The 24335-nt window shown below is 43.2% G+C and overlaps 1 long non-coding RNA gene across 1 annotated transcript in view; it reads left to right on the forward strand.

The window, feature by feature from the left end:
- The first annotated feature begins 1049 nt into the window (after window positions 1-1049).
- LOC144271702 (uncharacterized) overlaps window positions 1050-24335 on the forward strand; it is a 53828-nt gene continuing 30542 nt past the window's right edge. Inside the window, exon 1 of the long non-coding RNA XR_013347404.1 lies at window positions 1050-1185. This is a non-coding gene — a long non-coding RNA (uncharacterized LOC144271702). The remainder of the gene's footprint in view (window positions 1186-24335) is intronic.

Here is a 24335-nt window from a genome sequence, read left to right on the forward strand (position 1 = left end):
AGTAGCCCACCTGAAAGAATAGTGAGAGTTCCTCCCACTGGTGTAGGACGTATCTACAGTGCTACAGTGGCTCACGTGTGCCGCTGTAGCGTTTTAAGTGTCAACGAGCCCATAGTCAAGTTCCTGCTACAAAACTAATGCTCAAAGTCATACTAAGGGTTACATTCAAAATGGAGGTTAAAATACAACATGGTGTCCACAAAACAGAAATGGAATTCAGTCAGAGGCTACACAAACATATTCCCCAAACTGTCAGACCCCCTTTCCCAAGCCTTTAAGACATGAAAGACATGAGCTGGCTCCAGTGTCCCTCACTGACACCTCTTCAACTTGGTCTGGTTCTGCAATACTCTTTCAGTCTCTCATTCATGTTCAATTAGTAATATCTGAGATAAGAAAGAAGTGCTGATCTGCAGTATGGGTGAAGGTAGGGCATCAGGCACATGCCTCTTGGGATTCTGTTTAGTTTACAGGTGGGCTTCTTTTAAGGGCTTAGGCCAGGGATCGGCATTCTTTGGCACATGGCCCATCCAGGAGATCCATTGAAGGGCTGGGACAGTTTGTTTACCTGCAGCATCCGCAGGTTCGGCCGATCGCAGTTCCCACTGGCCGCAGTTCGCTGTTCCAGGCCGATGGGGGCTGTGGGAAGCGGCATGGGTTGAGGGATGTGCTGGCTGCTGCTTCCCGCAGCCCGCATTGGCCTGGAACAGCGAACTGCGGCCAGTGGGAGCTGCCATTGGCCAAATCTGCAGACACTGCATGTAAACAAACCATTCTGGCCCGCCAGCGGATTACCCTGATGGGCCGCAAGCCAAAGGCTGCTGACCCCTGGCTTAGGCTATTGTTTGAGGACCAAAATAATTCAAATTGCTTAGACTTACAAAGATTCTGGTAAGTATGTGTGTTCTTTTCAGAGAGTGGTGTGATGCAGGGAGATGTTCTGCTGTGCAGTGATAAGCAGTCATTGTGACTTACTGTCACAGTGTAATATCTGCTACAGGAACAAAACGACAGGTTTAAAAAGAGCTCTGTGTCGAGAGCTTGGTCTGAAAAGAGTGGATCTGTTTCAGATGAAGAAAGCAGCAGAGCAATAGGATAATTTATAAATGTCAGCTGTAGTTTGCACTCTTCTTCAAAAATCAACTCAGATTTCTCATCTCTACTGCAGATTGACCATACAATGAGGTAACTCTAAGTGCACTACTTAGTTCCTGGGTAGTAGAGGGTTAATTGCAACTTGGCCTAATTGTGGTAAGGTGTCAGTGGGGGAAAAAAGGGTTGCTTAGAAGGCAGAAAGTGGAGGATACCCTTTGGTAGGCTAGGGCTGTACATCTAGGGGGTTCAGTAGGTTTTATGGTTGCTTTCTGATTATTTTACTTCCTTGTAACAAACACTAACCTTTGAGGAAAAGATCTTGCTGACTGCACCTGTCACTCCATCCATCATGTCACAGTAACCTAGCCTGCTTGTCAGTTGTCTCTAAGGAAGGAGGAACTATCTATTGCATAAAGCACTTCTATGTGGCCAGAAATAAAGCCAGGTAGTAGACTAGTTGTGAGGCTGAAGTCTAAAATGGCTAGTTATTAACTGCCCTTCAAACAGGTTTATGCAATATAGATTGTTTCTCAGGAGCCACAGGTGGTTTGCAGATTCCCCAGTTGGAGATGGCTCTGTACTCAGGGCCATGTGCAAGGGGGCGGGGGCAAAGAGGGGCATGGCCCCCACAAAGGAGGCACAGAACTCCTCCAGGGCGGGGACAGCAAGCTCCTCCAGCTCTGGGTCAGGGCAAGCAAACTCCACCTGCCCCAGGGCCAAGGGGGGAGGGATAGCCAGCTCCTCTGGCGGGCAGTGGCGGTGGGGAGCCAGCTCCTCTGGCGGGCAGTGGCGGTGGGGAGCCAGCTCCTCTGGCGGGCAGTGGCGGTGGGGAGCCAGCTCCTCTGGCTGCAGGGGGCACGAAAAGTGCCTTCCCAAAAGTAGCTAAATTTTTATTCCTGTGCATGAGAATGGCTGGGAGCTGAGAGGGTACACGAGACTCAGTTAAACTCTGCAAGCATTAGAAGCTCAGAACCTCAACATATTTCACTAGAACAAAAAGGATTCTTTCAGTGTGTTATATGCAGTGTAAAACATTTACCCTTTTACCTGTGCAGATAATACTTGCCTACCGCACAGGGGTATTGTGAGGATTGTTTAGTCAACACAGATAAAGCACTCTGGAGAGGGAAAGCACTATACAAACTTCAACATGTTGTTCTCTTTTTCTTCTTACTGTCTATTCATTTTCCATCCCAGTCTCCTGTTACACACTTCACTTTCTTTCCTACCCTTTCTCTGTTCCTTGTATCTGAGGGCTGCAGGCAGGCACCCTCAGATACTCTGAGGAGAACTTTCTGATGGGAAACCTTGGCATTTGGATAGTTTATAATAGAATGCTGAATGATGCTACAGCATCATGCTGCCAGATTGCCAAGGATGTGACTTCTCTGTTCCTCCTCCTTATTCAATGAAATGGTGACTGCCAGAGTATGTGAAATATTTTGTAAAACAGTCTTGCTATTGGAAGATGGAAAATGTTTGAAGGAAAATATTTTAAAAATAGAAACTGATTCTGAGTGTTACCCTTTATTTCAAATATTAATTAAATAGAGGGACATACACCTTGTTTCTGTTGGCCAAGTGCATTGCATATACCAAGGGCCCCTTACATTCCTCTTTTTTCCCCTTTACCACTCCCGCCAACCCTGGCTTCAGATATAACCCCTTTCACCCCCTCTACTTCAGTGACTCCTTGCAACTCCCCCATCCTCTCTCTCATACCAGGAGTCTGTGTGTCCCCTATTGTCAACTTCTACCTGCTTTATTCCCGTATCAGATGAAGAGAGAGGAAAGATTGTTTGGAAATGTGACTCTTAACAGTAGTATTTTTATACCAATATTCTGGGGTGAAAAGGAGGTGAAATGGCCAAATCCATATGTTGCCTTACTCCCGCAAACTTCTGACTTCAAATACATTTCAACAAACTCACCCAGCTTTTGTTCATAGTTCTCTCTGTTTATGACTTTAGCGGAACTGCTTCAGAGACTTAATCTTGTATTTCATCACAGGCTAAATGCATGTTCTGATCTGTAGTTGGCCCAATGCTTGCAACATTCCTTTGTGGTAACAATGTGGTAAGCAACTTAGTTAACCTCTTCATTTTAAATAGCAATCTAGATGTAAGTGGTTTCACCTGGGGCCTCTGCAATATGAAGGTCTCATGAGTTACTGCAGATTGTTACTTTGGTACCCAGTTTATAGCAAAAATGCTTGTTTATTGTCCCTAAGTGCATGACCTTGCACTTTGCACTATTAAATTTCATCCCATTTCTATTGCTCCAGTTTTCAAGGTCATCCAAATCTTCTGGTATGATATTCCAGTCCTCCTTTGTATTGAAAATACCTCTCAACTTTGTGTCATCCGCAAATTTTATTAGCACTCTCATACTTTTATACTATGGTCATTAATGAAAATATTAAATAAGATTGGTCTCTAGACCAGTGGTTCCCAAACTTGTTCTTACGCTTGTGCAGGGAAAGCCCCTGGGGGGCCCGGATGGAAGTGGCGGCCAGTACGTCCCTTGCCCTGCGCCGCTTCCAGCTGCTCCCATTGGCCTGAAGCAGAGAACCGCGGCCACTGGGAGCAGCAACCGGCTGAACTTGCAGACGTGGCAGGTAAACAAACCGGCCAGACCCGCCAGGGGCTTTCCCTGCACAAGCGGTGGAACAAGTTTGGGAACCACTGCTCTAGCCCAGTCCTTGAGGAACTCCATTAGTAACCTCCCTCCAGTCTGACAATTGACCTTTCATTATGACCTGTTGTAGTCTCCCATTTAACCAGTTTCTTACCCACCTTTCAATTCTCATATTAATCCCCATCTTCTCCAGTTTAACAATTCTAGTCTAGGCCCAAAGCTACATTCTAGTTCTTGGCACTTCTGAGCCTGCCAGCAATGATACACCCATATTAAAAGTATCATTTTTACTCATGTATTTGTACAATAAAACTCTCATCCTTGCTGTGAGTGTTGGAGTTACCAAAGACTGAATGATGAAGAGTGAACTAGAGATGGTTTGTTAAGGGAAGGTTGCCCTGCCGCTTGAAATACTGTGCTTGTTCTCTGGCTAAACAGAGGCATTTAGTCTCTGGGGCTCTCAGCCTTGTGACACTTTTCATGAGCAATAAAATCACCCACATTGGCATGGGGAGGGGGTCCCCCAAAGTCTAATTGAATTACAGTATGTATATTGTGATAAGGTAGGAAAGAATCCTCTTAAATGACCCACCAGCATGGTGCTATACAGGCTCAAGATTAGGGTGACCAGGTGTCCTGATATTTAGTTGTTTGTTCCGCATCTTGACTGATGTACGGTCGGGACGCCATTTGTCCCGATATTTTGCTTCGGCGGCACTCCAGCTCCCCCCCATCCCCTTGGGGTGGCAAAAAACCTAGAGCCGGCCCTGGGGGGGGGAAGGGGATGAGCCTGTGGCGGCCCCCGCCACGTGTCCCGATATTTTGTTTTGTCATCTGGTCACCCTATTCAAGATGTGCCATTTTTAAAATTATCATATGAGAACAAATTTCTGTTGCAGCAAGAATAGTTTGCCTTACAGAACATAAAATGCTCTCAAAGGTGAAGGTGACTCTGGCACTGCTTGTTTGGGATGAGAAGAGATTCTGCTTTGTAGAAGAAAGAAATGACTAATGTGGCAATGCAAAATGCAATGGTTTGCAGTCTAGCCAACTGCAGTTTCTTCTGTTTCAAGAGGAATTTTGCTCTGTGTTTTGCTGACACTTGGCTTTTCTTCCTGAGGTGGATGTGCAGCTCAGTACAGGCTGGAATTGTTAATTTACACAAGCGTGTAGGTATTAGATATGGTGTTCTACGTGACTAGCCTAGCATGATTTTAAGTTTGTTTTATGAAAATGATCGAGGTCAGTTATTACTACAGTATCCTGAATACAAAGGGTGGAACCGCTAATAGTTTAATACACAGCTAACTGTAACATTAGGGCCCCCAGTGAGATTTATAAAGTATTCAAATAATTAATTTTTGATGATGGGGCTGTTCATCCTAAGAGTTAAATACACTTACTGCAAATAAGTCAAAACTTTAGGATCTATTCCTGCAAACACCATCAAGGATAGTGTATACTAATTATGAGTTATTTTATTACAATATTGCTCAAAGGTCTTAATCAGGATCAGAGCCCTGTTGTGCTGTGCACTCTATCAACACAGAGGAAGACATGGCCTCTTGTTACCAAAGTTTTGTCCAACTATACAGCATAACCATTCTCACTCCCTATAAATGTACGGAAAACCACCTTTGAAATGACACGTCCGGATTTGTGTGTGCATGTATAAAACCAAGATAGGCTATGTGATGGAGTGATGTGGCTATAAACTTTTGACATGATTGCATTATTCACAAGAGGAGAAGACATGGTTGATTTCTTCAGGTGATCCGAAGTGCGCCAATAAATCTTCATCTCTCATGGTCATGTATTCTGTATATGCAACATTTAATTAAAAATATTTCTAAAATTGATTTTTCAAGTGGCTTTTTAATATTTTACTTTCCAATTGTCTGCCTTCTCTTTCCTGGGTCTCCTATTTTGTGATTGCATCTTCATGGGCGCAAGTATTTATGGATGCATCCTGTGCCATTTTTATGTCTCTGTACCTGATGATGCTCCCACAGATCAAGAAATGAGAACTTATTTGCCATGATGGATGCAAAACTGGGTTTAAAATTTGCCTCCAAAAATGGCAGGAGTAAAAACACCAGTCACTGTTTCAGAAATCTGGCAATTGATACTGCTTGTGTTTGTATCTTTACTTCTGAAATTCCAGGCTGCTTAGTACGGAATCCAAGTGTACAGGCAGTACCGGGTTTACAATGGTGCCAGTGGCTCCATGAAGTCGAGCCCATGCTCAGAAGGGACCCCGGCCTGCTCCACTTGCACTGCGCCCTGAAACCCTGCTGGCTCCCTATGCCCACTGCTTGCTCCTCTCAGCCTGCCTGCTGGCTGGCTGAGGGCTCCTCTCTGCCCCCTGGCCCCACCCCCTGCTCATCTCTGCCCCTTGGCCAGACCCCAGTGCACCTCCAGCTCTGGGCAATCTCTGCTTCCCACCACCTGTGGGGTCCTGCCTGTCTCCCTGGAGCTGAGCCACCTGGGATTGGTGCAGAAGCCTGGCCAGTCTCAGCCAGCTGGGGAGGAGAGATGAGGGGGAGCAGTATGGGAGGCTTGGCTGGGCCCCTCCAGGCAAGTGCCTTTTGAGGGAGCCCGGCCAGGGCAGGCCCTGGCCTGGCTGATCACGCCACTGCCGAGGGGCTGGAGCAATTCCCCATCCCGGGACCAGCCCTGGCTGTGCTGCCGTCTCAGCCCGGCAGACACAGTCACCTCCCAGCAGGGCTGGTGAATGTGGCCGGGAGGCAGGGTGCAGGGGAGTAGGTCTCTGCAGGACCTGGGGGGGTGCTGGGCTGTGAGGGGGCAGGGAAGATATGTGTGTTGAGGCACTAGGGAGTGGGGATTCTGTGGGGGGTGATGGGCAGAGGAGTGCTGGGCAGGGGTGGTTTTGTGCAGGGCGCTGTGCATTTGTGCAGGGAGGTTGGGGGAGGCTCTTGGCATAGTGGATCCGGGGGGCCTGTGTGGCATGGCATGGGCCTGCCCATGAGGGGAAGGGACGTGCTGGCAGCACAGGGCCAGGCAGGCCACTGTATGTCTGGTAACAACTAGTTTGTAAATTGTGCCCTCACACTGGGCTGGGCAGAGCGGGGCCACCCCTACCATGCCATGCCCCATTGCCCTTGGATGGCCCCTGACTCTGGGGACTGACCTCCCCATGCCATGCTCCATTGACCCAAGAGGGCCCACAAATATGTTTGGTGCTGGGCCCACAAAAGGTTAATCCAGCCCTGTGTAGAGGCCTCACAGGAGCAGAGATTATAACTAAAGTTTAGCAACCTGTGAAGTATAGTAGGTTTCCATGCATAATGGTGTAATGTCTGATACACTGGGGTTTTCTAGGGCTAGAATCAAGTGGTATGTTCTGTTGGAAAACTGGAAATATCCCCTTTCCAGTGGGAAGGCTGCCATTGTTAGCGCTCATTGGTCACAAAAGATCAACTGCTAGTCCAGGACAGAATGAGGGAGATACCTTTGTACTGTGAGTGAGCTAAGATCCAGTGATGCTTTGACTTGCTCACAGGAATAGTTACACCGAAGTCGATGAGAATATGCATCTGAGTCCAGAGAATGGGATTTGACAGTCTTCTCGTTGTTTTTAATGAACCTGGTTACATTATCAAAAGATTGGAGATACTGTTCATGAAGGCTTCTTGTACAGGGAAATAAAGGAAATCATATTGGAAATTCCACTTACTTGTAAGTGAATGGTTTAAAGCATTCTTAAGACAATTCTGGGCTCTGTTTCTGAATTTCACTTTCATTTTTTTTTGTGACAGAATTTGCTCTGGGACTAGCAAACCTGAGTGAGGCTGAGTTGCATTCTATTCTAATTATCTATCGGACAAGCCCATTTGTTGTTTATCCTGTTAGCAGCAATAAGCTCTTAATATAGTGCTCTTTGTGATTTTTTTTTTAAAAGCAATTACTAGTGCAATGTGGCTGCCTTCACAGGTTCTGCCTGGTTCATACAGAAGGACTTGATGTTTTTTAGGTTAAGGAATCTTTTTTGGATAGAAATGTATGAAATATTCAAAATGTTATTGGAACCACTCTGATATGGTCTGAAAAGTAAAGCTTCCACAGATTTTTCACTAAAAAAAACCAAACCAACAAACAAACTACCCAAAACTTTTGTACAGATTCATTTGTAGTTTGTGGTATTAGAAGTCTTATAAAGACCTTAGAGTTAATTCACTTAATTATCAGTAGCTCAGTAGTATTTTGCATGAATTGATCCTTGTCTAATATTCCAGTCACTTTCATTCGGCAGTGAAGCATCCAGGGTTAGTTTATGCTGTTGCTTCTCTCATCTATTATGCACCTTGTTAAAGATTTATTTCATTCTTTTCTCACTGATGAGCAGGTTCGCCCAGGGTAGGGCAAGGCAAAGTGGCAGTTTGCCCTAAGCCCCTGATTCCTGCGGGAAGGGCAATGACCCCACAGCCCTAGGTCGTCTCTGACCCCCCATCAGTTTCCCAGCCCCCTCATCCTTGGAAGAAGGGCAGTGCCTCCACAGGCCTGAGTCCTCTCTGACTCCACCCTCACCATACTCTCCCCTTTTAAACTGTCTTGTCTCCACGGTTATTTTATTTTTGAAGGTGGAGGGCCTCAGTTTCAAACTTAGTCAAGGCCCTCCTGAAAACCTCTCTGCAGCCCTACTCCTGCAAGAAAAAATAATGCCTCTCTGTTCCTCTAGAAATAATGACATCCATTAATAATGACTCATCACTACTAAACCCGGGGCAGCTAGCATTCTTTCTTAATAGAGGGATCTGCCGGATGATTAACAAGTACAATTTTGTTTTTTTGGACAAAAAGTTACCTTTCCTTTAGCTTGCCTATCCAGCTCACTATTCCTAATAAGAAATCCAAAGGCCATTAAAATCTTACTGTCAGTGTTGTGTTCACTACTAGCCCATGACTGAAACACAATGCAAAAATTTTAAGTCTTGCTTCATGTTTGTGCACATAGGTGTTCCCTGCATTATGTGTATACGAGCAATTGGACACACTCCCATAATCTGTTCTAACTTGTCTCTAGGTTTGGCTTGCTGGATTTTACTTGTTCACATTAAATCTGTCAGATATTAACAGCAAAGAAGTCTATTATTTGTAACAGATGCATTGTTACACACAGATCTACTCTATATATGACAGAGAACCAGTTAGAACTAGGTTGATTCTTTTGCTCTCCTTTAGTTTTGTTCAGGTGAGTATTATAGGAAAATGAATTAAAACAGTGGTCTCAATGCATTTCTGGTGTAATTCCATTGAGTCCGTGGGATTGCACCACAGATGAATGTGGCTCTGTTTGAAAGTCAGATCTTCAAAACATAAGTTTAACCATCTCCATCTCCCACAATGATTATAGAAAGCACTTTAGGGTGCACTACTGATTAAATATCTCCTATAAGTGGTTGAGATGATCTGGCCCACAAAGGAGCTTAATCTGTTGAAAGTGTAGTTGCAGTTTTGTGCTGTGTCTAATACTTTCAGGACATCTCATGTCCCTATGAATAAATAAAATCAATCTTCTCCTAGAAAACAGGTGCCTAGTATCTAAAACTGATCACAGCTTCTAGACAGTGTCCTGGGTACACTTTTCTTTCAGTGAGCGTTCAGGTGTGAGTTCTCCTTTATTCTGAAAATGAATAATTGCTCTCTAGCTGCTTGAAGAAAGGCTTCTGCTTTAAGAAAAATTAAATCCTTATTTGGCAGCTTCATTCTGTTCTGTTTCTTGCTGCAAGCAAACTTTTATGTTGTCTGTTCAATTGCAGCATGACACACAGGGTGCTGATTTCAGCAAATGACTCTGACTCATTCCTCCTCATCTGCATTGACCAAACTAAGAGCAAGATAAACAGGGAGGGGTGTGTGCATGCATATATGTGTGTCAACAACAGAAAAATCGAATGGGGGTTTACAAATTCTGTATCTCCTTTGCCACTGATCTTGCATGGCTTTGATCTTAATGGGAGAATGTGATCTGGATTCTTGGCACCTTCTTTTATCCTGTTATTTCAAAGGCAGCCTCTCTTTTCTTATCTCACTGCCTCAGTATCATTACATCCCTATTGAAATCAGCTTTCCCCCCATTGTCCATCTCCCTAAAATACAGACTTTGTACTGCTTGTTCAGTTAGTCTGTGGTGGGTTTTTTTTATGCTTGGCACTCGGCTGTATTAATTTCTCTGGCTGTGTCATTCTTCGATTAGTTGAATTAGCATCACTTTTAATTCAGACACGTCCTGAATCTTGCTGAATATGCCAAAAATGAAGTGGGGCTTTACAGCAAGTGCAGCTTCTTTTAACGGAATGCCTAATAAAGAATTAAAATGAGGCTTGAAAACAGAAAAGTTTGTACAGACGTGTATGAATAGATGTTAGAAGTGATCATTAATGAACTTCCTCTGCAACAGAATATATAAAAATACTTTGACAACTGAGGACCTAATCATGGTACAGTGCCTTCTTTCTCTTCAATCACTGGCTAATTTGATTCATACTTTTGGAACCAAATAATTAGTATCTGTCCACAGTTCATTAAGGAGGTGCAAAGCCTCAGGGTTCTACCAGATCCATCAATAATCTTGGTAGTAGCAGTAGTGAGAAACAAATTCTTCTCCCTCTGGCTTGCTGGGAAATTATGCCTCTTCCTTCTGGCCATAGTGATCTGGTCTTTCATCAGTTCCATAGTGGACTAGTGCAACTCACCGTATCTGAAATTGAAAGTAGAGGCAACACCTACTTTAGGTTGTGCAGAATGAGGCAGACCTACCCCTTAGCAGGACTGGCCACAGAGAATCTGGCACACAGGTGCTCCATGTCGGGGTCTATTTAAGATTCTGACAGGTGTGTGCTCAGATATGTCAGAGACCAGTTATGACCTGATGAGGCAGCTGCCAGCTGCAAATCTATGGGACCATGCAAGCAAGTGTCTAGGATGAAGGTCTTGAGAGCCAGACATAAAGGTGACTTGCATTCACTCTGAATCCGTTAACAGTGCTCTTGATTGTGGAAGCGGCTTTCCTGTCCTCTCAGACAGAAAGTCCTGAGGCCACAGCTGAGACAGTATGTACATTAAAGGAAACTGCAGTTGTCTGTGTACATCTGGACTGGCTTTTGGCGTTAAAGGTAGTAAAGGAAGAGTCCACAGCCCAGTACTGACGGTTTGGTGGAACAATAAATAAATGAATAAAACCACCTGTCCTAGCAATCTCTGTGCAGATAGGTGTGGCCACTATTCCCAGTTCTACTAACATGGGTAAATAGGTCACTTAAGCAGCATCTCAAAATCAGATGACATCCTGTTGTGAAGCTTTAATAAAAGTGTCCTGTGCTTTGGAGGTAAAGGTTCTAAGCTGCTTTGCCTGTGCTTGATAATGAATGTGCATGGTTACTACTTTTATATACTGTAGTCAGCTCTAGTTTATTATACATTGGGGTGGAAGATGGGAAGTGGCATGAGGCAATATAAAGAGTCTAATATTTGCCAATAAAATACATACACAACTCAGCTAATGTTTAGCCAAGATTCCAATTTTGACCTCTGTTCCATGAAAGGGAAGAAAACTGATTCTCATTTTCTCTCTCCCTCCCCCACTGAGGTCATTGGTGCATTATTAACTTGGGTATCTTTTTATGTCAGCAATTAAAGGGTTAGACTAGAATAAAACAAAGAAGCATCTGTCAAGATAACAATTGCAGTAACTGTTGTTTGAAATGAATTACTAGCTTTTTGAAGCTTAATGAGGCCATAATTGCGCACTGTACTGCATACTCATGACATCTTATAAAAAGATTTGACAAAATTAAACATGCAGCTTCTGGAGACAGGCAGCTGCTTTGGGAGAATGTAGCATACAGTAAGGTGTATAACAGAGGAGATGCTGAATTAAAATACTTACTATAACAGGGAGTAGTAGAACAAAACAAAGAAATTTTCTTAGCAACTTGAGAAAATATTATTTTTGTTGGTTTTAATTTCAGTAGCACATTTTCCAAGCAGAAAGCATGATCCCTGCCTTGCGGAGCTCATAATCTTGGTGTAATCTCCTTTTACTGACAATGTATAAAAACAAGAACCTTAATAGTTTTCCTCAATAGTCTGATTTACCTTCTTAGGAGTGGATGTTGAATACAGTATGTGAAACAAACAGAATTCAAAATACTGATGTATTTGCAAATCTCATTCATTACAGTCCATGCCATCTTTACAAACCATCCATCTTTGCTACCATCATACTGTATCAAGACGAACTAGCAAGTCTTTATCATGTTCTGTTAGCTATAGGGTTAAGAAGCTACATGAATCTTGTGGCACATAAATGTCCTAAAGAGACTAGAAAGAGTTCAGGGAAATCTGAATTTTCTTTTAATGACATATTATGGAAATAAAAAATCCAAGCAATTGCAAGACTTGTGTTTTCTTCCTATTACTAGAGGAAAGAAAAAAAGTTGCTCAAGTTATACAACCCATATCAGAACACAAGTAGGTATTTTGGCCCTCAAGAGAGATGTGAAAAAAGAACTAAGAGAAAGGTTGAAACTGCATACAAATAAAACAATGGAGAGAAGAGAGGGAAAAAGTCCCATTAGGCTTCATTAAGCTATAAACAGGGATACTTATGGATTAGGGGGTCAGATCCTTCCCCCTGCATTGGGGCAGTTTCTTGTCACTCCACTGGTACAAAGCTGTCTTTAATGTGGGTTAGCTAACCTGTGGAGGACCTCTCCCATGCAGGGGGCTTTCTGAGTGAGTGGTGTAGTGCTTCTTTGACACTTTCCATCTGGCGCAGAGTATATGGTTGGGGGGAAGGGGTATGACGGGCATTCTGATGATCCAGTGATCAATCTATTTGTGATAAATCTTTTACAGCCATCTCTTATGTAAACACAAATTCAATTATTTCTCTGTGCTGATTACTTTCAGATCTACCTGCCTACTCTGGACCTGTCTGTACAAATTAAAATCTTGGCCTGTCTTTCTGACAGATTTCTGAATACCCAGCCATCAGTTTAAGATCAACATGGGCAATATCACCATCCTCCCTGTCAGTTAGGCCTATAATCTGGACATCCCTGTCAATTTTTGACTTTTCTCTAGATCCTCACTCATACTGTGTCTGTGGGTAAGTCTACACCGCAGATGAAGGTGTTATCACAATGCTGATAGGCAGACCCACGTTGGCTTTAATCTCGCTGGTGCTGAAAATGGTGCTAGTGAGATCACGATTTTATGAGCATTGGTGTTGTCTAGCCACCCCAGCACTGCGCATCAAGGACTCTGGGTAGTAATTGGGTTGTTTGTTCCTCCACCATTCACAGTACATTTCAAAGAGAGGTGAATACTGAGATATCCCATGTTTACAATTCATTTACATGATAGAATGTTCTTTTGACCTCTGAATCATCAGAATACAGCATAGACAGGGACCGTTGACTACATTGTCCACCCTACTCATACATATGTAAGTACACAAAAACACAAACATTATCTCCCCACATGTCTTCTGTGGGTTATTCATTTTGCTGGATGTTTAACCCTTTCTAGCTATGTGTCACATAAGGAAACACTTGAAGGACACAGATATAACCTTCCAATAAAGTGATTGACACAGGCAATATGCTTTCCAAAACAAAGTATCTTTTTATTGATGTAACTAATAATCCCTACTACATTGTAATCTAAAAATAGAAATCAGACACAAATCCCTTATTACAAGTTACAACAGCATACAAGTTAAATGATTCTAAGTGATGTGCTCTATTGTAGATGGCCAGTGTGCAATAGATCACTGACAGCAGTTTTTAAATTATACTTTAAGTTTTACACAGGTAAAATACAATTAACACACACACACGCACATTCACGTACTAATACTACACTATACTTATGCTAAACTAGAGTTAAAATTAGCAAGCTTACACTATGATAGCGCTGTGTTGTTTACTGTTGTTGCTGGTTGCTGCTGCTACTGTTGCAGCTCACTCTCGGTCAGCTCCCTTCTTAATTATTACTGTTGCCGCTTGGACTCATGGTTTCTCCCACTTTGCTACTGTTGCAGCTTTGTGTCTGTTCTCTCTTCTTCAGCAGCTGCTCTTCTAACTTCTTTCCAGCAGCTGTTCTTTCTCCTAATTGTCTAACTTCCTGCTGACTGTCTGCCTTTTATACTGTTCTAGCTGTTAGGTTTTTGTCTGCTGCTACCAGAAAAAGCAGCTCCAAATCAGCCCAGGATAGAGCTGTTTAACTGTTCCCTACTTGGCTTTCTGCCAACACCCTTTCACCTAATTTTGTACTGCATGTGCTCATTGTTGAGCATTATCTTATTTTACTTATGCTCACTGGTGTTTGTTTACTTCAGAGCCATGATTACCTCATCCAACCTTACTGCCCAAGATCCAGATTTAATTTACTTTGTGACCATTCTTCATTTTACTTTCTATTCTACTGGGCATGCTTAATCCAGGAATCGCTCAGCTCTGGTCATGTGACCTACATTGTCCAATGATAAGTGACTTGCAGCTTACAGTTGGTGAAGTGACTCTTGTTTATTGAGAAGGGAAGCCAGAGACACAAAATGGAGGTTGGGAATACAACATGGAGTCCAGGGAATTTCTTCGCTATCATCTTGTTGCATTGTCCATGTCACCTCTCTCATTGTGTCCCTCCACTGGCTCCCCCTTCTGCATTGCATCAAACACAAACTCTTTTTCTTCACTTTCAAGGCCCTTTTCAGTCTAATCCTACCTGACATCTCTCATGCTATCACTGTGTCGACTCCTACATCTGACCTGCCAATGCTACCACCCTTCTCTGATCTTTTGTTATACTTTCAAACAAGCACCACTGTGCTTTCTCCAATACTACTCTTCACATGTGGGAAGAGCTCACCTCATTATTCTCCTTCAAATTCGTCTTTAAAACTCTTAGTTGTGATGCCTACAAAAAACCTTGACAAGGTAGGTGAGGTAGTATCTTTTATTGGACCAACTTCTGTTGGTTAAAGAGACAAGTTTTCAAGTTACACAGAGCTCTTTTGATAACTGATAGGCAGCTGAGGTGCTGAGACCACTACCTGCCATGCTAACCAATATTATCTCATTGTTTACTTGTGCTCCTCCCATTGATTGTATTCCCCTATTGCCTCTTGTGTATTTTAGAGTGTAAGGTCTTGGGGAGGTGGACTGTCTTTTTGTTGTTGTACAGTGCTTAGCACAACTGGGCCTTGATCTGACTGGGGCTCTGAAGTTCCTACAGAATATAAATAACATTGTCAGCTTGTTCACATTTCAGCACCATGAAGGGACCAAACCAGGCCGGACCAATCCAGGATTGATAGGGGATAAGGTGATCCATGGGCCATTTTTTCCCTCAAATTACTTTAAATTTTTTTCCCTGATGTTAGGCGAGAATAGAATTTGGCCAGTGCTTAATTTATAATGAAAGAGGTTCCAGGACTCAATCAATTTTTTTACTTTCATAACTGACTCAGCAAGCCCACGGGGTGCCAGGGCTATGAACTGCCAAGATGCTGGGGGCTCAGCCCCAGCAAGCCCTGGCACAAATTAAGCACTGAATTTGGCCTCTTGTTGAAAAAGCTGCCTGCTAGTTTTTATTTCCTATAGTGTTTATCCACGACCAGCCAGGCCGTTTTATATAATCTTGTGTGTGGTAAAATAGGTTCAGTAAAATACCTAACCTAAGTAGCAAATGCTAGCTTTTATTTTGTAAGAATCCTCCTTGATGTCTGGGTGACTCATCAATTTTCCCATATTTTTTTAATCCAATGATTTGCATGCTGTAAGGCTGTTAGTTATTTCCATTTCAGATTTTAAATCCACCTTATACTTTTCAGATGGTTTTAGTGAAGTCATGGAGCATGGTTCTGATGTTTGAGTATAACACCTGAGACAAAACACTTGTTGCTTGCTGCCAGAGCCCTCTTGATTGCATGACAAGATCATAATGCATGGATTTTGTCTTATTCAAACACTCAACAATGCCAGCAAGGGGCATCAAGGGACAATCCTGTTTGAAGACAGTCTGATTAGGATCCAAAGAAAACTGATTTATTTAAATAGCAGAAATTGAAGGTTTGATTTTTCCAGCAGAGAGACGATAAGACTCTTGATAAGACAAAGGTTAGCTTGGCAATACTGTTATAATCTCACCTTTCTGTGCATGGCCTTACAAGAGATGGTAGTGCAGAATCTTAATGTTTATCTTTCATATTTGTTAGCAGCCAACTAAGCCATGTCACGTACAGAGCTTGGTGCGACACCTGAGAATAAAAAGTGCACAGACACTGTTAATGGCATTTGGGGGTCCTTGGTTACATTTCACTGAATAACTATACATTTTCCCTTTAAGGATATTGAATAAGAAAATTAGATACTCTAAAACGAGATAGGGTGTAGATATTTATTGCCACGGGTATCTGAAATTAGCATCCATTCCTTCTGTCATCACTAAAATTCTTAAATATGGGTTACATCAATAAATTAGAAATGGCCACAGTGATTTTTTCCAGGGATTATGATAAATATTTTACAGTTACCTGATATGGGAAAAACAGGAGAAATTGATGTTATATTTGGTCAGAAGGTAGAAAAGCTAATCAAGAACATACAGATTACAGTGAGATTAGATACATAATCTCTATAGTTTATGAGTTAAAGTAGGATTAAAATCCTGGCCGCCTTGTTATACATAGTCTTTCTTCTCTGATTTTTCTCTTAAAGCATGGTTGCTTGTAGGCAAAAAATTTGCAACATAAAGCTAACATTGTTTCAGAAAGACACTTGCATTCTGATAGATTGCAAGGGCATATACACAAAAGAGAGAGATGCCTTTGTAAGAGTTAGATAATAACTATGCACTGAATAATTGTGGGGGCAGTCTAGCTAAAATGAACCTTGTACATCCAAGTTCAAGTGCGTTATAGATTAAAAAAAATGGTGTGGTTTCTCTGGAAGTGTAGAGGATACGTATAAACCAGCTTAATTGACTGGGTTTGTGTGCACACTATTGTAAGACACATCTTTTTGCAGAGTAAATCCTGCAGCATCACACACTTCAGGTGAAATCCAGACTTCACTGTGGCCTAGTTTTCATCCCTGCTATTTCTGCGAATAGCAATGAATTGCTAGACTGTTTTAGAAAGATTCTATAAGTTTAAATGCTTTGCAAAATTAGACAGAGGTTCTACCTGTTGTCTATTTAACTATGACTGGGGCTGTAACTTAATGACATGCATGTGCCAGGAACATAAAATGTATGTCTAGAGAGCTCTCTGATCACAACTATGTGGAATATATTTAGTGCATTGTTTCTTTTAAAGAAGATAAAATGCAGCCATTCAAAGTGAGTGATAAAGCTTAGGAAGTACCTTGGTTTGCAGTGTGCTACTTCATGCCTCATGATGTGGCTTAAAGTTATGTGATACACATTTACTATTGTCTAGAGATGGAGGCAACGTACATGCAGCGTACATTCTGTTAACAGCAGCACATCTCTATAAATAACCTCTCAATAAGTATGTTTGACTTGAGGTAATTATGGGTATTTATTAATCATATGAGTGCTAATAGCACTACATAACTTCTCATAGTCTAAAGCTGTTTATATGTCACAGCAGTTTCTTACAGATGCCTTAGTGTCCTTTGTCCAACATGAACTAAATTTCAGCTTCGAGTCTTGGTGCCTTATAGAAAATCTATTTACCTTGTAGGAATTCCCTATTTAAAAAGGACCTTAGGAACTGGCATAGCTGTGACAGAAGACAAAGTTAATTCTCCTTAGTTCTTTTGAGTTCTGAGAGTTTGAAGGGTTTTTCTCCTGTATATGCTTCACTTATGAGACATACCTTATCCCTGTGGATATGGGCTCTGAGTCTCTTTGGATCCAGGTCTGTGAAATTTCAGTCCTGTTGCGGAGCTCACCACTCTTGCCATTTACAAATAGTCTTTCCTGTAATGAAATGTCCTTTGTTTAATGAAATGTCCATTGCGTGACATAGAAGCACTGCCAAATCTCTTTCTGGAGTGCAGTGTAAGCAGTTTTACTGACATTAATAACAAATTATTGCTTTTTGTGGGAACTTGATTTCTGAGCTTTACCTTTCTTCTTTCTTATACACTAGAAAAGGCTGAACTACATTAAATTTCCATGTTAAGTTTCACAAATGAGTGCCTCTAGCCAATGCTGTTTTACTCAGGTATGAAGCACACCTGGAAGTAACAGCACTTACAGGAAAAAAATATTTTCTAATAAAAAAACCCTACTTTTCTGATAAGCAGACCAGGGACCCTTTATACTTTCTCGATCCTTCACTACATGTTGTATCCTTTTTAGTTAGCTCCAGTTGGGTTAACCTGATGGCAGAAAGATTTTTAGGATTTCAGTACTATGACCAACTGCAGTGTAACATTTTAAACTCAGGTGAAGCAAATCTCACCTTGTAGTTCACCTGGAGAAGGCAGAGGGTCAAATACAGTGCTCAGGGCTAGATTAACCTTTTGTGGGCCTGGTGCCAAAGATATTTGTGGGCCCTCATGGGGGCAATGGAGCATGGCACAGGGAGGTCAGTCCCCGGAGTGAGGAGCAGGCCAGGGGCAATGGGGCATGGTATGGCGGGGCGGCCCCGCCGCACCCAGCCCAGTGCAAGGGCACTGTTTACAAACTGGCAGTCGCCAGACACACAGTGGCCTATCCGACCCTGTGCTGCCAGTGTGCCCCTTCCCCTTGGGGGTGGAACTGTGACACACCACACAGCCCCCCTACCCAACATCCCCCTGATTCCCTATGCCCAGTGCTCCCCAGACCTGCCATACCCAGCACCCCCCACAGATCCTCCCCACAAATACAGCGCTCTGCACACCATCACACCTGCCCAGTGTCCCATGAAGATGCCCTGCTAGCGCCCCAACACACACAGATCTCCCCCACTACCCAGTGCTCTTCCCCACAGCCCCACCACCACAACTACAGAGAGCCCCACACAGACCCCCCACTGCTCAGCACCCTAACACACACAGATGTCCCCCACAACCCTGCACCCCCTCAACAGACCCCCATACTGCCTAGCACCCCAAAACAAACCTCCCCTACTAACCAGTGTCCCCCGCCCCTTCACAGCCCAGCATCCCCCCCCCACATAGCCCCCAAAGATCCACTCCTCCACACCCTGCCCCCCAGCCACACTCACTGGACCTGCTGAGCCAGCACAGAGCAGGGATTCCCACTCCCAGCACTGTGCTAAAGGGACAGGACAGCTGAAGCTCAGGAGCACAGAGTGGCCACGGCTCCATCCCCCAGGACCCCACCCAGCCCTGCCCGCCTGGCGCTGGTGGTGCCTGTGGCAGAGAGGAGGCGTTTCCTTGCTGGGGTGGGGAGGAGCTGCTGACTTCCCTTGCCCGTCACTTCTGCACAGTGGCCCCCTGCCCCCGGGGAGCCTGAAGCAGACAGTCACTGGCCCAGAGGCTTGGAGCCGCAGTGGCTGAGGCCTCCTCTCCACCCTGCGACTGCCTGCCAGTGACGGGGGTGGAGAGGAGCTAGGGTTGCCAACTTTCTAATTGCACAAAACCGAACACCCTAGCCCCGCCCCTTCCCTGAGGCCCCGCCCCTGCTCACTACATTCCCCCTCTCTTGATGGCTTGCTCTCCCCCACCCTCACTCACTCTCACTGGGCTGGTGCGGAAGGGAGTGAGGGCTCTGGGGTGGGGCTGGGGTTGAGGGATTTGGGGTGCAGGAGGGGGCTCCAGGCTTGGGGGTGGGGCCGAGGGATTTGGGGTGCAGGAGGGGGCTCCAGGCCTGGGGGTGGGGCCAAGGGATTTGGAATGTGGGAGGGAGCTGTGTGTTGAGGCAGGGGGTTGGGGTGTGGGAAGAGGTGAGGTCTCTGGGATTGGGGTGCAGGTTCAGGAATGGGGCTGGGGATGAAGGGTCTGGGGAGCAGGAGGGGACTCTGGGTTTGGGGGGGGTCAGGGCTGGGGCAGGGGATTGGGGCACAGGGTTGGGGCATGGGTTTACCTCTGGCGGCTCCCGTTCAGTAGCGCAGCGCGGGTGCTAAGGCAAGCTTCCTGCCTCTCCTGGCACCGCAGACGGTGCTGTGCCCTGGAAGGCCAGCAGGAGGTCCAGCTCCTAGGCAGTTGGGTTCAATAGATAAAGTGTTGAACTGGATTTGGAAGATAAATTCTGTTGTAAGAACAAATCCATCACCTAAGAGAACAATTTTAATGGACACCACTAAAAGAAACTTTCCTCTAGCCCAATTACTTTCAAAGGGAGTTATCCACTAGTCTATCAGCAAGGTGTAGTAATAATTTACCAGGATGTAATTAACCAAGTTTCAGATGTCATAGTCAGTGAAACTTCACCAGCTTTATGCGGGATCTTAACACCTGCTAACTGAACTGGATGGGTCAGTCAATAAAATTCTGCCACCTTGTATCATGATTATTAACTCTGCCAGTAGAATGCTGTGGTTATAGTGTATTCTTTGAAAACATTTTTCTATCTTTTTGCATGCACAGCATACAAAATAACGTGACTTTGTCTTAATGTTCATGAAGGTTAAATAATGTATAGCTGTTGCTACCGCCAGACAGAGCAGATGGGGACATTGCAAACACTATCGGATGGCTTTGCATATGCACCTGCATTATTCTTCCTGTCCAGGCCTGGGCATGTCCTGGCCAAATTGGCAAATTTAGCTATAACATATTGTGTGATGTGAACAAATAACTAGGAAATGGGTGAGACCAGGAAACCAGTGGCGGTTACACTAGCCTTTTATTCTGGGAGAAAGAATATTAAATTTGGTATAGACATTTGTGTCTAAGCCAAATTTAAAATTCTTTCTCCCAGAATAAAAGGCTAGTGTAACCCCAACTGCAACATCTTTCCTTTCCCATCCATATCTGGGGATAACCAATTACTGTTTAGTAGAGCGTATGTTTTCTCATGGATCATAGGGTTAAGAGAAACTTTCATAAGATCAGTTAGTAATTATATTTACTGTAAACATTTGTGCTTAGGATTTGAATGTTAAGCATGTATGTTGATTGTGCTGAGGAACACAATGGAGCCTTTGCCTATTCAGCAATGTCATTAATTGGAGTGGGAGGGAATGGCAATTTGACAGTTCTATGAAGAATGAAGCATAAATAATTTAAATATTAGACTGACCATTAATCAGTTCAAAAATGAATGCTCCTGAAATACAAAGGCACCAAAAATTCAGAAACTGCTCTGCAAAATTGGACTTTTAAGTAGTGCACAGAACTTAAAGACAAATCTGTATGGGTTTTTAATCTTTAATAAACTTTAAGTAACCACTGTTGCTCCAGGTTTTTCAAAAATGGCTAATGATTTTTGGGTGCTAAACCTGAGCTGCCTTAAAGGGGCAGACTTTCAGAAAGTGCCTCCTTCTGCAAATGAGACCATTTAAACTAATCTCAGGTTGGGCATCCAAAGTCACAGGGCACTTCAGAAAACCTTGGCCGTATTTTCTATCTTCTCTGCCATTGGCATGTACAAATCTGTAATCTTGGAAACTCCGTCTAGCTTCCTTAATTCTTACTGGGTAACTGTTACTTATTTTTAGCTTTTCATTTTATATGACTGCAAGGGCAGAAAGATACAGAGCAAACATATGATAGGAGTACATTAGTCCCTCAATACCTAGGGAATAAGTTTACTCTTGTGGGTCTTGGCTGCTATCCATCTGGTAGAGCTCTCCTTAAGAGGTTCCCTCCTGAGTTTTGATGTAGTCCTAAAATACTGTCCAATGATCCAATGTCCTTTTCCTTTCCCTGGGAGTTGGCAGTCGGTTTCTCCAAACTTCAACGTCTGAGTTAGTGAATCTATTGGGATTGGCCCAATTCATCCTAGTGCAACTCCATTTGATTTTTGAAATTGCAGTCAATGGAGTTGCAGTGGGCATGAATTTGGGCCATTATCTCAGAACAGAGCAGTTCTGTCTCTGTCAGCGTTGTAAGTGGTGAATTCTCTTTTTATATTTAAATGAACTCTCTGTTCTGTGCATTAGCACAGCAGTAAAACCTTTGTTTTACCTTCAGTTATCACTGTACTGATCTTTACAACGTGGTCCCCAAATCTGGAATTGCAATGGCAGTGTAACTGCATACCTATGTGCTCTCCTGCGCACACAGCCAGCACTCTGCTGGTTAGTCTGTTTTCCTGGAAGCCCTCTGCTCCAGCACAAGGGATTAGCAGCTCCCTCCTCCTATGTGCAGAATAAAAACCTGAGCATGCTTAGGACAGTTTCTCTTCATCCCTGCAGGCACCTCTCAGCTAGGGTTCATTGCTGGTGGTTGACATAACCAGCCCATTACGCCTGGATATTTGGGATGGACAGTGGTTACTGTCAGTTCAAGAAACTTACAGTTGTAAGCCTGATGTAAAGAAAATGTGCGTATGCTTCAGTTTTAATGAGTTGTCAGGGAAAAAGTGTCTGAACTAATCTCAGACCTAGAGGTCCGTGCACTCCTTGGCACAGGATATTTCAAAAAAAAAAAAAAAAAAATCCATTCCCAGAAATCCAGGTGGGGCAACACTGCCACCAAATACTTATTCTTCTGGAAGAAGAATAATTTGAATTACTATACGTTTCAGTGCCTGTCAGCTATAATATCAGGGTACATCCCTGTGAGTAGGGCAGCAGAACTTTATATAATAACAAAGTTATATAGCAAAAGCTAGACAATGTCGGCAGATGTTTTGATTTGTAAGGGAGGAAGAAAATCAATTTGAGAAAATCAAATTGAGAGGGTCCCTTGTTTACTGTTGTATGACATGAGATTGGTGAGTTCTGTTTATGAAGACATTTTCTTGGCTATATCCTTCATACCCTTTACATTGATAGACTGTCAAACCTGCTGACAGATGTCTATTTTTTAGTAATTCTTTTTATAGGCACAAACTTGTCAGTTGCTTATCCATTAAAATACTGATGCTAGACTATTTTAAGTCAGTTATGAAAAATGTCTAATCTGTCTTCACCTCCACAAAGCTAAACTACTTACAGGCTATTTTTTACAATGTTCTAGTCTTTTGTAAAAAAGAGCAATGCACTTTTCCCATCATTGTGGCAGATGTCAGCCCTGATATTCTGCTCCTGCTCTCTGCATAGATCTCCCACAATGTATAGGATGAGGACAATGGGTTACAGTCAGCCCTGCAGTAAAACAGAGCACTTCTACTGACTTTACTGAAGTTACGCTATCTTACAACAGGGCTCAGTTTTCCCTGTTTCTTTATCTTAAAAGACCAGACTTGAAAAATGTCTATTTCTGACCACTTGGGAAAACATTAAAACTCACTGTTTTAAATCACCCATCTTATGCTGCTAAAAATTCATTTCCTGTTTAAAAATAAAAAGTTAATTGCAAGACAGGTTAGGATAAAACCTAGTGAGGAAGTTTCTGAAGTCTCCTCTCAGATTGCCCTCTTAACAGGAAAGGTTCATTCTTTTTTAGTGGTCAGAATATTTCAGAATATTTTTAGTGGTCAGCGTAGCAGATATTTCTCTGCTAAAAGACATAGAGCTCTTCCTGCAGGAGACCAGGTGGTATCACTAAGGTGATATGTTTCTGAGGAGTTCACTGCATTGCACAATACTGACCAAGTGATGGATTGGCACTACTAAGGGGAATGTGCATAATGTCAGCATCTAGAAAGGATGATTAGGGAAAGGCAATGTGCTACTAGTGTGTTGCTCTCCCTCCACTGAATAATGGAGTTCAGAATGCACCCTGATGCTTGGAAAGGGAGCCTTATTAGTAAAACGAGAATTAAAAGCCTTCCAGTGTCCACACGCTCGAATATATGGGAGCATAGGTATTGACAAAGCCCAGTGCTTGGGTGTAACTGTGGAGTGTAACTGGAGTATCCATTTTGTAGACACTGGCACATATGTCCCATGGTTGGTTTGGGTGCAATCCTCAATTACGCTCATATTCCCCAACTTGACAAAAGCTTTCAGAGTACTGTTTTGAATATAATTGTTGCTATTTTATTCCACAGCACTCTGCCTTTTCTCAACATCATTTATTCCAAAGTAGGTTTTAAATTAGAGTATCATTCACCTCTCTCTGCCTTTTGGATGGGAACCTCAGAGTCAGAACACAAGTTCCTGCAGCATTAGACAGACTTCCATTTGGAGACTGGGTCAGTTCTGGGGTCTTCCAGACCAATAGGCTGCCTGAGAAATTTACCAGTCTTTACTAGACAGTTTTGTCATAGTCTTTGTCCTAAGGAACTCATGTAAATTCACTTAAGACTAAGGGACTGACTTCTCCTCTTACACGTGTGAATCAGGAATAACTCCAGTGAATTCATGTCTGTAGAAGTGAGGAAAAATCAGACCCAAAGTATTAAAAAACAAACAAACCCAACATCCTTCATGACCGTAGATCTAAATGTAATCCATAGTTCAGAATAAAAGCTTGAGAAAGGAGAGGAATGTAACTCTAGATTCATTTTAGGCCATGTCTACACTAGCACTTATGTTGGCAAAACTTTTGTCACTCAGGGGTGTGAAAAAAAAACACACACCCCAAGCGACATAAGTTTTGCTG

Source organism: Eretmochelys imbricata, chromosome 10 (assembly GCF_965152235.1).
Source record: "Eretmochelys imbricata isolate rEreImb1 chromosome 10, rEreImb1.hap1, whole genome shotgun sequence".
Classification (NCBI taxonomy): domain Eukaryota; kingdom Metazoa; phylum Chordata; order Testudines; family Cheloniidae; genus Eretmochelys; species Eretmochelys imbricata.